Source organism: Heloderma suspectum, chromosome 1, assembly GCF_057233095.1.
Source record: "Heloderma suspectum isolate Gila_16-S chromosome 1, 16-S_ref, whole genome shotgun sequence".
Taxonomy (NCBI): domain Eukaryota; kingdom Metazoa; phylum Chordata; class Lepidosauria; order Squamata; family Helodermatidae; genus Heloderma; species Heloderma suspectum.
The window spans coordinates 293977292-293990623 of NC_139458.1; positions in this window are offsets into that span (position 1 = coordinate 293977292).

Genomic DNA, 13332 nt, shown 5'->3' on the forward strand with positions numbered 1-13332 from the left:
TGGCTCATTATGAGCTGCAGAGAGAGATTGGGTGAGGGGACCAGGGTGGTGGTAAAAGCCTCCCTTGAGGAGGGAGTGATGCCATCAGCCCTCAAGGAGATAGTGATAAGACCGCTCTTAAAGAAGCTGTCCTTGAATCCCCAAGTTTTGAACAACTTTTGCCCAGTCTTGAATCTGCCATTTCGGGGCAAGATCTAGGGATGCATGGATCCCCTTACCTGGGGTCCGTGGGGGGGGTCCGCAGGCATGGGAAGGCAATCTGGTCCTCCCCCAGAATCCTCCCCAGCTGGCTCCACTCTGCAGGGAGTCCACAGAGCTGCCGGCCGGCTCCAGCCGCTGCCGCCTGCCGGACTTCCAGCCACAGCCAGTCTGCAGATGAAAATGGCATCCGGCATAGAGGACAACATTTGCATCCCTTCTGTTGGCCGTGATCGCTATGTAAATATTTACGTAGCCTATCACGGAAAAGAGCAGGGATGCAAATGGCATCCCCTACACCATATGTGTCCCTGCTCTTTGCTGTGATAGGCTACGTAAATACTTACATAGCCAATCACGGACAACGGCAGGGACACAAATGGTGTCCACTGTGCCGGACGCCATTTTGTTCCGCAGCCCGGCAGCGGATGGTTATGGAATGAAGATGGCGACCCGGACCAGCCACCCCCAGGTAGGTGCCATCCCAGGGGGATTTTGGGGGGTGGTGGGGGGGTAGTCCGTTCTGCCATGGACTCCAGTGGGCTTCCAAAGAATCCAGCCTCATTGGAGTCCATGGCAGATTTCTCCACCATCCCTAGCAAGATCATTGAGCGGGTGGTGGCGATGCATTTGAAGGCACACATGGAAGGAGCCAATTATCTAGATCCATCTGAATCAGGCTTCAGGCCTGGGCATGGGACAGAAACAGCCTTGGTCGCATTGGTGGATGATATGAGGAGGGCTTTGGATAGGGGTGAATGCTCCTTCCTTGTTCTCCTCGCCCTCTCAGTGGCTTTTGATACCATTGACCACAGTATCTTCCTGGTCTGCCTGGAGAGGATGGGCATTGGAGACATCATATTATGGTGGTTCAGGTCCCTCCTCTCTGGCAGGCACCAGAGGGTTAGGGTAGCACTGGGAGAGGAGGTGTCGGACCCATGGCCTCTCACATGTGGGGTGCCACAGGGTTCCATCCTCTCCCCGATGCTATTTAACATCTATGGAAAGCTGATGGGGGCTATCATCAGGAGGTTTGGGGTGTGGTGTCATCAATATGCAGATGACACACAGCTCTCCCTCTTGTTCAAATCTTCACCACGGTTGTCTGTAGAATCCCTGTCTAAATGTCTGGAGATGGTGAGTGGCTGGATGGGGAGGAATAAGCTGACCCCTGACAAGACCAAGGTACTTTTGGTGAGAGACAAGAGGAGGTTGGGGGATGTTGACCTGGTGTTGAATGGGGTACAGCTACCCTTGAAAGACCACATCCATAGCCTGGGTGTTATTTTAGACTCCCAGCTGTCCATGGAGGCTCAGGTGTCAGCCGTGAGCCAGACAGTGTTGTACCAACTCCATCTGATACAGTGGCTGCGCCCCTTCCTTCCCTACCATCTGCTCCCATCGGTATTTCATGCCCTGGTCTCCTCTCGTCTGGACTACTGTAATGTGCTCTATGTGGGGTTACCCTTTAAGATGGTCCGGAAGCTGCAGCTAGTGCAGAACACGGCGGCTCGCCTGATTAAAGGCAGTCACCTGAGTGATCATATCAGTGGAAATTGCACTAGTGGAAATCACTTCCACTCACACAAAATGAGGTACCCAATTTTCACCAATCCCCTCTCCCTATTTTGGTCTTATGTGCCAAACCTCCTGCCATTCCAGAGGGTCTTCCAACCCTCAGGAGCAGCTTTTCAAGTGGGGCTTGGGGGCTTCTGCAGGTAGGGTGGTAGACTGGCAAAAATTGGGTGCTTACCTAGAGCAAGCAGGAATGCTTTAAGCCTGCTCAAAGCTCCCATTGGATATAAGCCATGACAAGCCACCTGACTGTTTTCACCTGAAATCAACTTCATGCCTGATAAGCTGGCGTTTTTCATCAGGATGGTAGCTTATCTCAAAATTTCCTGGTGCATCTGACACATGAGATTGGAGCATTGCATGGCTTTAAAAAGCAGACTTCTCCCCCCCATCCCCCCCCCCCAGATCTGAGGAGTATTTCTCAAGCTACTCCTTTGGATGAATGAAACTGTAAAACCCGTAATAGAATATGCTCATTCTTACATATACTGTTCTCAGAAAATTGGCTTCCAGTTGGAAACCTGTGGATGATGGGTAGTATCCGACACTGTCTGTGTGCCAGTGGGACTCACCACTAGTGCAACAGGAAGATAGCAGATTCTTAAGCAAATGGAAACAAGCTGGAATGCTCATTTCCAGAATAGGGCAGGTCAGCAGAGCTCACAGAAGGGAGCTCCACTGACCTGTCCCATTCCAGAAATGAGTGTTTCCACTTGTTTCCAGGGTTGCTTTCAGAGGAATAGCTTTCTGTAGTGCTAGCAGTAGGTCCCCACTGGTGCAACAGAAACAGCAGGAGCACAGCAGCATAGGATACTGCCCAATAGTTCCTAGCAATACTACATTCTGTGTTCATTTATTTTGAAATCATCTAAGTACATGCCTTTAGGACCATGATGCCAAGCTCCCATAGCCTCTGACTTGATTCGAGATGGAATGATAGAGCTAATGATAAAAGGAAAGTCTCCAGGACTTGGACCAAAAAGAATGCCCAGATACTGCTAGCATCAGATTGAGAAGAATTGCCAATGCCCATGCATTCTGTGACTGGATAGACTGGCTCATCATGAACTCAGAATGTACTACGTAGGGATGTATGAGAATTTCATTTCTGTTTGCAGTCCCAAATGCGACCAGGAGTGCTCTTTGAAAATAAATGTTAGCAGATTCCAGAATTGTGAATATGTTCAAAAATGCATTTTTTTAAAAAAAAAGAATAAAAATGAGCATTTGGAAATGCACAATTACACACACACACACACACACACATTTTCATGCCTTAGTAAATGGGGGAAAGTATGCACCTTTGAAAAATATGTAAAGAAATTTGCACTTTTCATTTCTGAAAAGCACAGTTTTCCTAGTCGAATGAGCCAAAAACCAGGTTGAAAATGAAAATGGGAGTGAGCCAAAATGAGCTTCATTGGTTTTTCCATCCTTAATAGTATTATCATTCCAGGATCTCCAACTGGAAGCTGACTTTCTGAATATAGTTTATTTGGTGTCGATGAGCATATTCTATGAAGGATTTTACTGCATCATGTTATACCATGATAGTTTGTTGCCTAAGGGTGCACGTCATCAGGAGGGGGCTAAACTAAGAGTCAGATAAAATTTCTTCTTTAACATGTAAGGTAATTAAGACAGAGTGATATAATAGCATTTTAAATCTCTCAGATGGATCTAAATGATAGGAAACCTAGAGATGGCAAGAAAAGCCAGCTCTTTAAAGATCTTCATTTGTTCATGTATTAGGAGTAGGATCACACCAGCTTATTCTGGCATCTCTGGACCAGTCAAAGTCCACAGACTGGATCATCACATTTGCATGGGGGTCTGCACTCTGCACATATAGAACTGAATCCATGTAAAAATATATGCATTCTTGTTTCCTGGTGCATAGGTTGCACATTTTGGCCACTGGAATCCATGCAACCAAGATGTTGAAGTACCCAGATGTTGGGTGGGTGAGTGAGTGGGGTGAACAAGGATGATCACCATCCTCCACTGTTCATGGAAATTAATATCTGCATGCATAAGGCTTAACGTTTTCTTGCAAGAGCTTTATTGTTGGAGTGGCTCATTCACAATTTTTATGAATATTTCATGGGGGAGGGTTCTCACCCTCACTCCTTCACCATGTGTGCAATAATACAATTCCAATTTGTATGAATTGCAGTTGACTCTCAATGAGTTGCCTGTGAGAAGGCATCTTTAAAGCTGAGCTGGTGGGTAAGGTAAATGCACTCAAGATGAATGCTATGCCTCGGATGGTTTGTTATATGTGGGATTCCTTTATCTATACCTGGCAAATATTTTTCAGAAAATCAATCCTTTGTTTTGTAAATATTTTTTTTTTGGGGGGGGGGTCCTCTCCACCACAGATGTCTTTGAAAAGGATGCAGCTTCCAATTAAAGAAGGTGAATTTGGTTTTCCAGACCTTGTTCTATATCATCAGGCTTATCTGACTTGTACTGAGTTTTGGACTTTCCTGTTTACATTGGATCTTTCACCTTGGTCAGTTTGGGAATCTTCTTGTCTGGTTCCTTTCTGTAAATGGATGGCATATTGGCATTAGGTTCTAGGCATGCAAGAATGGATAGGGTTCTTCCTACAGTTTCTAGTGTTAGAAATTTGTAGCACATAATATCACATCAATTACACTTTAATCCATTTTCTCATGCTAATTGACTCTGTGGAGAATCCAGATCTAAAAGTTGGTAAGAAAATGTTTTTGTAGTGGACATGTACAGACAAGGCAATTTTTACTTCGGATCAACTGGTGGGTGCTGATGATGACTTCTTGTCATTATCTATCCTGCATGCCAAATACAATTTACCAGCTATGGCTGAATGGCAATACTTGCAACTGCAGAATTTGTTAGTATCTAGGTTTGGCCCTGCTGCATTTATAGCATCAGAGTCTTCATGATTATTGGAAGCACTTACTGAGACTGGTTGGGCAAAGCAAACCATGATCCATTGGTGAATAACTATGATATACGGGGTTCTAAGCAGGAATGGAAAAGGGAACTGGATTGTCCTATTTTGTAGGCAAAATAGGACAATCCAGTTCCCTCTTCCATTCCTGCTTCGATCACTGCTTTGGCATCAATACCTGCCACATGTATGGATCTTAGATTACACTTCATTCAGGAAGAAATTCCGCTTTGTGTCTATTGGACACTGAAATAGCTCTTTAATAAGAGTTTGTCTAATTCAGCTAAATGCAGTTACAATTTCTATGAACTGAGTCCCAATGACTTGCCCAATGAGTTGAGTCTAAGGCCAAGGTAAGATCTTGATCCAAACTTAGGTCCAAGCTAGAACAAGAGAAGCAACATGAACCTTCCTTTCCCTCTGGAGACCAGTTGCACTGTAGGACAAGAAGAAGGCAAAGGGGAGAGGAGTATAGGCTTGATAAGGCCAGAGGAGCCCTTCAGCCATATTACATTACCACTGTAGTAGACCCTCCCTCAACCAGTTAGGGATGGATGGACTCACCCTTGCCTGCCAAGCATGGGTGCTCACTGGGTCACTGCTGCCGCCTGACTCTGCTTGCCATCCCGTGTGAGCCCTGGAGTGCTTGGTGAGAGGTTCAGGGGTACCCTGCGGCTGCCTACTCCTCACTTTGAGCCACCATTTTTACACAAGATGGGGGCTCCATAATTTCTGTATATTTAAGGTTGCACAACATGGTGGCCATGCAGGGCCATTTCCACAACATTAGAGGTGTGAAGGGCTCCTTTACACCTCTAATGTTACAGAGATGGCCCTGTACAGCGGTCATTTTGTGCAACATTAAACATTTGAAAATTACGGATCCCCTGTCTTGCATAAAAATGGCAGGTCTCATCGAGGAGAGGGAAGCTGCAGGGCACTCCCAGACCAGGCAGCTTTCAATAAGCATACATGGGAGCACCCCATGGTTCTGCAAGCGGTGGGCAGGCATGGGGGAGTCCACTGGACTCCCGGACCCAGTTGGGAGCTCCAACATCCCTACGACCAGTTTCCATTAGATATCGGCCTTAGAAAAAGGTTTTCTGAACTAGAGATGTACAGGAATTTCATTCATGTTCACAAATCATGCAAACATGCCCTGTTCCCACTGAAAAGAAATGTGATCAAAAACATAATAAAGTGTGCATTTTTAAAAAATGTATGTTTTTACGTTTAACTGTATGGGGGAAAGTGCACATTTTTGGAATGCCTTGTGAAAAACACACATTTTCCCCATTCAAAATGCACACTTTTCCTGTTTGAATGAAATGGAAAAACACAGGAAACAAGGAGAGATAAGCTTCAGATTGAACACTGCTTTTTTGCCCATCCCTGCTCTGAGCCTAATATTATTCTACTGCAGCAAACAACTGCTCCTCAGTCCTCACTCAGTATGGTTTAATGCTGAGATATACTGGAATAGAGAAAGGATGTAATACAACTCTTATATGGAAGGTATGAAGAGAGGAAGACAGTTGTATGGCTTCAAACAATTTACTCGTGGCATTCTCAGCCACACCACATATAACGTACAATGTGTAAGGGTGCACAGTTGTCAGTGCATATGCTGTCATTGGATCTTCTGCACGCAAAAAGGGCTTTACCATTGATATCACTGCCCTGAAATAAGATATGGTTTTGTGCAATATAATTTAAGAAATAAAGAAATAAATGAAGGGGCAGTTCCATGCATGTACAGTATCCATTTGTCCACTGAGTACAGTAGATCTCTGGATCAAGGACTGAGGCCAATGGATTGAGGAAGGATGCGGGAGTAGTAGGGTTCAGTTGGTCATAGCAATTTCAACAGTGCACTACACACTCTCACACTTGTGCCTCTGATCACAATATGCATGCTTAGATTCATTGCTGAGTTGGACCCTAAAAGAAACATTCTGTATACCATTCTGATATAAGTGGCGGAAATGAAATGGCCACATTTATAGCCACAGCTATGAATGTTTGATTAAGCATAGTTTGCAAGGGCTTTATCTAAATGAATTCAGGAACTGCAGGGGATATCTTGAACTTTTTATTATACTTTTAAATGTCAAACACGTTGAATGGATTTGTTCACCCAAAGTTGCCAGAACTACTTTTAATTTTGCTGTTGGGCGGTATTAGCAGGTCAGTCTCTGCTTTTGTCCATGCTACATGCAATATTGTGTTCAGAGCTGCAGGGGGTGTTACATTGCAGAGCTGAACTGTGATTTATGAGAAGTTACACACCTTTGTTCTCAATTAGAATTCGTTGGGCATTGTGGGATGTAGATGGAAGATTGAGTTTCAAATGTATTTAGTAGTAGATTCCACCCATGGTTGAGATACCTTTATAAATGTGTTTATTAAGCCTGTGAGTCTTTAGTAATACTGCCTCGGTGGGTGTTTTGGATGAATAAGAATGGTAGGATCAAACAATATTATAGAGGGTTTCTGAACTGAATTTATGTAGGTGTATTAATGGATGCACTTCATAAACTACATCACAGGCTCCTGAATATTTATGGTTTTGCCAGGATTAAGAAATCTTTTCAGTTACAAGCTTCTCACTTCATTGCTATGCACACCATTGCAGATGGACATACTGCTTTTTTATTTTCTATTTTTTAACCTGTTTTATCTAGGGCAGGAAGCACAGATAGAACATGGTTCATGCAAGGAAAACGTATTCAAGGTTTGACCCAAACCCTTTTTGGGGTTCAACCAAATGCAACAAATTTGAATTGTCCCCCCCTCTGCCCCATACCATCCTGTAGCAAAGGATGACTGTGTCCAGTGAAAGAGGAGAGAACACTTTGCTCTCCATGTGTCCCTTGGGATAGTGGGACAGCTGGTTATCTTTGAAGCATCTAAGAACTATTATTTTATATTATCCCAACTTCTGTTATCCCAGTTTAATTTAGAAATCACATTGTGTGTGTGTGTTGTTGTTGTTTTCGAGATTAACAAATAACAATTAATCTTCATTGCTGGGAGAGGGAGATGACTAAGCCTATAAGCATGTGTAAATTAATCAAAACAATTGCATATTGCTTCCCTCTTTATCCCTGCTTCCATTTCCCTGGCCTTCCTCAGTAGATTGTTCCTGGTATGATTTTTCTATTGTAAGCTCCTCAGGACCTGCCCTATTGTATTCTGTAAATCAGGGGTGTTGAACCTCAGACCTGCAGGCTAAATCTGGCCTACCTGGGGTCTCCATCCAGCCCGCTGAGTTTCCCCAGATGGTAACACCCCCTGCCAATCATTTGATGGTTTCCTGGCTTTTGTTAGCACCACCATCCAGTTCTCAAAGTCTGAATGCTTTCATCTGGATTACTTACTGGCAGTAAGAGCTTTAAGCTAAAATATGCTGGTATTTTGGTATTCTGGCCTCACCTCCTTTGCCTTCAGCCTCACCCACCACTGGAATGTGACCCCTGAGGGCTTCTCTGAATTTGAATTGGGCCCTCATGCTGAAAGATGTTCCTGTACAACCCTGCTGTAAAGCATCGTGCACACCAATGGTATTATATAAATAGATAGAACTAATGACAACATCTGTACATAGGCAAAATAGTCATAATAATGGTTTGCCCCCTTACTCAGACACAATAGAACTATCTGACAACCGTCTGCCCAATCTACTTAATTCCTCCTGGGCTTTCCCCAATTCCACACAGTCAAACTGGGGGAGGGGGGAGAAGGCTGTTTCTTCTAGGAATGAGAATATCTCCCCCATTCCTCTTGTCTATCCTTCTGTTTCTCTCTGTTCCACTTCATGGCAATTCCACATGCACAGTGTGTGAATGATAAAGGTTTGTATATATGTATGGTGGCTGGTATGTATCTGGAATGATTGCCAGGTGAGTTTGAGGTGAGGTTTGTCAGAGGGTGGGCAAGAATGACAGTTTGGCAAGTGGAAGAAACGAGGAATGTCCAAATGAGAATGGAATGCAGCATGATTGGCTGCCGGCCGTATCGACTTTCTCCAGCCCTGCGGAGATGGCGGCCAGCTCCACAGGGCTTCAAAACGGAGCCGGTCTGGATGGATTCCAGGGGGGAGGAACGGATTGCCTCCCCCGCCCCTGCAGACCCCCAGTGGACTGGAGGTAAGGGATTTCGTACATCCCTATATTAATTCCAGAATTGAATCATGGACAATTTGACCCAGCATTCAGGTTGTTCAGTTCATTCCAATCTGTTTTCCCCTGTTATGGTACTAGATAGGGATGTCTACTCATTGATGAAATCAGATTTTTCCCCACTTCGGAAAAGTATGCAAAAAAGTTACAATTTCAGTAACTTTTGTGTATTTTGCTTAGCTCAGTGTATGATCAATGATCAGAGTGCACAAAAAAAGGGTGCTACTCAGCAGAGGTTGAAGAGTGATTGGAGATTTATAAAATGTTGAGTGTGCTTTTTTTTAAGATGCATGTTGTTGTTGTTGTTTATTCGGTCAGTCACTTCCGATTCTTCGTGACTTCATGGACCAGCCCACGCCAGAGCCTCCTGTTGGCCATCACCACCCCCAGCTCCCCCAAGGTTGAGTCTGTCACCTCCAAAATATCCTCCATCCATCTTGCCCTTGGTCGGCCCCTCTTCCTTTTGCCTTCCATTTTCCCTAGCATCAGCATCTTCTCCAGGGTATCCTGTCTTCTCATGATGTGGCCAAAGTACTTCAGTTTTGCCTTTAATATCATTCCCTCAAGTGAGCAGTCTGGCTTTACCTCCTGGAGTATGGACTGGTTTGATCTTCTTGCAGTCCAAGGCACTCTCAGAATTTTCCTCCAGCACCACAGTTCAAAAGCATCTATCTTCCTTCGCTCAGCCTTCCTTATGGTCCAGCTCTCACAGCCATAGGTTACTATGGGGAATACCATTGCTTTAACTATGTGGACCTTTGTAGTCAGTGTGATGTCTCTGCTCTTAACTATTTTATCAAGATTTGTCATTGCTGTCCTCCCAAGAAATAAACGTCTTCTGATTTCCTGGCATCAGTCAGTGTCTGCAGTAATCTTTGTGCCTAGGAAGACAAAGTCTGTCACTGCCTCCACGTTTCCTCCCTCTATTTGCCAGTTATCAATCAAGCTGGTTGCTATAATCTTGGTTTTTTTGAGGTTTAACTGCAACCCAGCTTTTGCACTTTCTTCTTTCACCTTCGTCATGAGGTTCCTCAGCTCCTCCTCGCTTTCAGCCATCGAAGTGGTTTCATCTGCATATCAGAGATTGTTAATGTTTCTTCCAGCAATTTTAACTCCAGCCTTGGCTTCATCAAGCCCAGCATGTCGCATGATGTGTTCTGCGTGCAGGTTGAATAGGTAGGGTGAGAGTATACAGCCCTGCCATACTCCTTTCCCAATCTTAAACCAGTCCGTTGTTCCATGGTCTGTTCTTACCGTTGCTACTTGGTCGTTATACAGATTCCTCAGGAGGCAGACAAGATGAATTGGTATCCCCATACCACCAAGAACTTGCCACAATTTTTGATGATCCACACAGTCAAAGGCTTTAGAATAGTCAATAAAACAGATTAGATGTTTTTCTGAAACTCCCTGGCTTTCTCCATTATCCAACGGACATTGGCAATTTGGTCTCTAGTTCCTCTGCCTTTTCTAAACCCAGCTTGTCCATCTGGCAATTCTCATTCCATGAATTGCTGGAGTCTACCTTGCAAGATCTTGAGCATTACCTTACTGGCATGTGAAATCAGTGCCACTGTTCTATAGTTTGAACATTCTTTGGTGCTTCCTTTTTTTTGGTATGGGGATATAAGTTGATTTTTTCCAATCTGTTGGCCATTCTTGTGTGTTCCAAATTTTCTGGCATATGGCATGCATCACCTTGACAGCATCATCTTGAGGAGTGTAGGAAAGTCACTTACTTGGTCTCGCAGCTTGCTTCGCGGTGGGGGGGAGGCGCTTCGCTGCTCCCCCCAAAGTTCAGGCCGGGGGTGAGGCTTCCCGCCTCGCCCGGCCAAAATTCAGGCCGGGGAGAAGCGCCCCGTCTCCCCGGCCGCGAACTTCAAAAGAAAAAAAAGAAAAAAAACACCCCTGTGATAGGCTACATAACGATTAACGTAGCCTATCATGGCTAGATCTGCAAAGTCAGCTGTGATAGGCTACGTTAATCGTCACGTAGCCTATCACGGGTGACTTTGAAAAAAAAAAAAAGTGCGTACGCAAATGGCGGCCCCCATAGGGAGCCGCCATTCGCGTTCCTTATTTGGTCCCTGTAGTCTACGTAAAGATTTACGTAGACTACAGGGACCAAATAAGGAACGTGAATGGCGGCTCCCTATGGGAGCCGCCATTAGCCGTACGCGCTTTTTTTTTTTAAAGTCACCCGTGATAGGCTACGTGACGATTAACGTAGCCTATCACGGCTGACTTTGCAGATCTAGCCGTGATAGGCTACATTAATCTTTACGTAGCCTATCACAGGGGCGTTGGTTTTTTTTTACTTTTCTTGTAATGGCAGCGGCGGCAGCCGGTCGAAAGACCGGCTGCCGCCCCTGCCCCTGACAAAGACCTGCTGAACCGCCACCGGGACCCGCCGCCGGGAGGGACATTCGTGAAAGGTAAGTCCCATCCCGGGGGGGTGGCGGGGGGCGGAGAATTTCTCCCCGAACAACCTTCGGAGGACCGAATGAGTTGGCACTCGGCCCCCCAAGTTTTGGGGAGAAATTCTCCCCCATCCCTATTCATCTTGCAAGATTTTATACAGTTCAGCTGGGATACCGTCATCTCCTGCTGCCTTGTTATTAGCAATGCTTCTTAAGGCCCATTCAACCTCACTCTTCAGGATGTCTGGCTCTAGGTCACTGACCACACTGTCAAATCTATCCCTGATATTATTATCCTTCCTATACAGATCTTCCGTATATTCTTACCACCTTTTCTTGATCTCTTCTGCTTCTGTTAGGTCCTTGCCATCTTTGTTTTTGATCGTACCCATTTTTGCCTGGAATTTACCTCCTATGTTTCTAATTTTCTGGAAGAGGTCTCTTGTCCTTCCTATTCTATTATCTTCTTCCGCTTCTCTGTATTGCTTGTTTAAAAATAATTCCTTATCTCTTCTGGCTAACCTCTGGAATTTTGCATTTAATTGGGCATATCTCCTCCTATCACTGTTGCCTTTTGCTTTCCTTCTTTCTTGGGCTGCTTCCAGTGTCTCGGCAGACAGCCATCTTGCCTTCTTGGTTTTCTTTTTCTTTGGGATGTTTTTTGTTGCCGCCTCCTGAACAATGTTGCGAACTTCTGTCCATAGTTCTTCTGGGACCCTATCTACTAAATCTAGCCCCTTAAATCTATTCTTCACCTCCACTGCATTTTCATTAGGAATATTAGTGAGCTCATATCTAACTGATCTGTGGGTCTTCCCTATTCTCTTTAGTCTGATTCTAAATTGTGCAATAAGAAGTTCACGATCTGAACTACAATCAGCTCCAGGTCTTGTTTTTACCGACTGCATAGATGTCCGCCACCTTTGGCTACAAAGGATGTAGTCAATCTGATTTCGGTGTCGACCGCCTGGTGAAGTCCATGTATAAAGTCATCTCTTAGGTTGTTGGAAGAGAGTATTTGTTATGCACAGTGAATTGTCTTGGCAAAGTTCTATCAGCCTATGCCCTGCTTCATTTTGTTCTCCCATACCATGCCTGCCTGTAATTCCAGGTGTCGTTTGACTACCCACCTTAGCATTCCCGTCTCCTGTAATGAAAATAACTTTTTTTGGGGGGCGTACTATCCAGTAGGTGCTGCAGATCCTCATAGAACTGATCTACTTCTGCTTCTTCAGCATCTGTGGTTAGGGCGTATATTTGGATCACTGTGATGTTAAATGGCTTACCCTGAATTCGAATTGAGATCATTCTGTCATTTTTTGGATTGTATCCATGCACTGCTATAGCCACTTTATTATTCATTATGAAGGCTACTCCATTTCCTCTGTGGTCCTCTTGCACACAGTAGTAGATCTGGTGGTCATTTGATGTGAAGTGGCTCATTCCAGTCCATTTCAGTTCCCTGACACCCAAAATGTCTGTATTTAATCTTGACATCTCCCCAATAACCACATCCAATTTGCCCTGGCTCATAGATCTTACATTCCAGGTTCCTATGGTGTGTGGATCTTTAGAACATCGGATTCTTCGTTCACCACCAGCACCATCGGCTGCTAGCTGTCCTTTCGGCTTTGAGCTAGCTGCGTCATCACATCTGGGGCTAGTTGAACTTATCCTCTGTTCCTTCCCAGTAGCATTTTGACCCTCTTCCAACCTGGGAGTCCCATCTTCCAATGGTATACCGACATATCTCTGGTTGTACTGATCCATTTAGTTTTCATGGCAAGAATACTGGGGTGGGTTGCCATTTCCTTCCCCAGGGATCATATTTAGTCTGACCTCTCTGCCATGACCTTCCTGTCTTGGGTGTCCCTTCACGGTTTTGTTCATGACATCATTGAGGTGCTCAAGCTCCAGCACCACAAAAAGGTAACGGTCTCCTTTGCTGAAGTTAAGATGCATATATTAGCATATTTTCTAGTAATGTTCATATTTTCATACGTCTAAATTGCGTACAATT